General features: G+C 42.4%; 1 long non-coding RNA gene across 1 annotated transcript in view; it reads left to right on the forward strand.

Annotated features, from left to right (window-relative positions):
• Positions 1–1,692, forward strand: part of LOC119721847 — a 5,729-nt gene extending 4,037 nt beyond the window's left edge. Inside the window, exon 2 of the long non-coding RNA XR_005270316.1 lies at positions 935–1,692. This is a non-coding gene — a long non-coding RNA (uncharacterized LOC119721847). The remainder of the gene's footprint in view (positions 1–934) is intronic.
• Positions 1,693–1,989: the final 297 nt, after the last annotated feature.

Below are 1,989 nucleotides of genomic sequence, written 5' to 3' on the forward strand. Positions count from 1 at the left end.
TGAATTTACAATGTATACTTGCTCTTTTTTTCTGCCACAGGGAGCTTTTGAATGCTGCGAAGAGAGAAGACGCCGGTTTTCATCGAAGTTTTTGTTAAGTAACTGTAACCTTTTCCGTGTGACGTCTATCGGGGAGGGAAGGGGGGGGGTAAGGGGGAGGTGAAACTTGTGTCACGGCGGTGGAAGCTACCCCTGCCTGGGTCTTTGGTCTGAAATTGGGATCATATCTCCAGCTTGGGATGGAGATACTTTATACCATCTTGCTCACAGCCATTTTGAATTCACGTTCGTGTTTGTAGAACATAATGAAATTAGATGGATTGCATTTTGAAAGTGTACTCTAAATGCAACGTGCAAGTGCTACATACATGTACGCAAGCAAGTTAAGCGCATTATGACGGTTAAAAAACGTCACGGCAAAAATCAGCTGCAGCAGATATGCGCACACATTTTCGCAGAGCAAATGAAACACTCAATTTACTGTGCATTTCAGTTTGAGTGTATCGGCTTTGATAGCACACCTGTATGGAATACAAACGCAGATACAAATAGCCGTACAAAAGTTTGAGTTTTCCATAGGTTTGTGCACAAACATGGATGCGCCCATCAGCCATCACTTTGTACATCGAGTCAGCACTCTAGTAATTCAGTGTAGCTCTATGGCAGTAATGTAGTTTCTTCCTAATTGCTTCTTGAAATACGTGTTTTTGTGTTTGTGCATTGGTCATGTATTTTTGTAATACAGAGGATTTCATGTGGAAAATGTTGTTGCATTTTACCTGAATGCTATTAAAATGCATGTACATGTACATTTCCAGGTTTTGTTTATGCACTTGGAAACATGCCCAATTGCCTGAGAATTGCAATATGAAATTTTGGAACAAAAAGTAATCTTTTTAACAATAATTTTCTTTGCATTTCTGCCTGTACACAGACCCTGGAAATCAACGCCACAATTAATGCCCCTCCCCAGAAAGAACCGCACCGGCAGCAACCCCGTCAGTTCAGTCTTCAGCACACGACGCAACAAAGTCACCCAACCTACCTTAGACCTTCAGCACCGCAGGCAATATCGACACCTCGGACTCATGATGTGGTCAATTCCACGCTGGTGTAACAAGCCATTAAGCCTCAGGCATGTGCACTGGCTCTTCATGAGCCCAGTCTCTTAAACATCTCACCCATAGATTGTGTCAGCTGATGGTATTGTACAAATTGCAACATGATCAGAGAAATAGTAGTGGCAAGTTACACTGAGTGAGAGGAGGTAGTGTGAAATCACTGGTGCCAAGGTGGGCTGATGTGGACTACCATACCTCCTAACGTGGACAAGTAATACACTACTTACCCGAAATGAACCATGTTGTATTTGTTCTGTTACACCCATACATAATTCATTAGTTCCATTGGAAGAAATTCATTGGAATTCCATGGAACATCCCTCCCATGAAATGCGTATATACTGTCATTCTTGAAGGTTGCAGTGTGGTACCACTAGCAACCCGACTTGCATGTGCAATTGTTGCATAGCTCAGGGTTTCAGAGCTAATTATGGGGTACTTCTGTCCTGGTAGCACTGACTGGTTTACGTGCCTCATGCGTGTGCCGTGTGTGCAGGGTAGCTGCTTTTGCTTCCCAGACAAACCTATGCAAGTATGAATAATGCTTTAAGCTTCACTTGTTGTTACTGTACTACCGCCTATTGTCCAAAAGACTAGTCCATGACCCAAAGTGCTAAAAGCACAGCAACTAAAGAACTACATCACTGCAACTGGAGGTCTGTGTTGATGTGGGTGCTCTTGCAGACCATTTCTTGATAGCGCAACACCAGTGTGAACATTTTGTCAAGGGGAAGATTGCAGAAGTGCAATAACAAGTGAATTTCAGTACACACAAATTGAATAAATATTGTCTTGCATTAGGAGTATATAATCAGCTGTCGGTGTATCTGTAGGTGAGGTGTTTATACAAAGTAAATATTGACTGTTC

Source organism: Patiria miniata, unplaced genomic scaffold (genome assembly GCF_015706575.1).
Source record: "Patiria miniata isolate m_02_andy unplaced genomic scaffold, ASM1570657v1 HiC_scaffold_14, whole genome shotgun sequence".
In the NCBI taxonomy this organism is placed as follows: Eukaryota; Metazoa; Echinodermata; class Asteroidea; order Valvatida; family Asterinidae; genus Patiria; species Patiria miniata.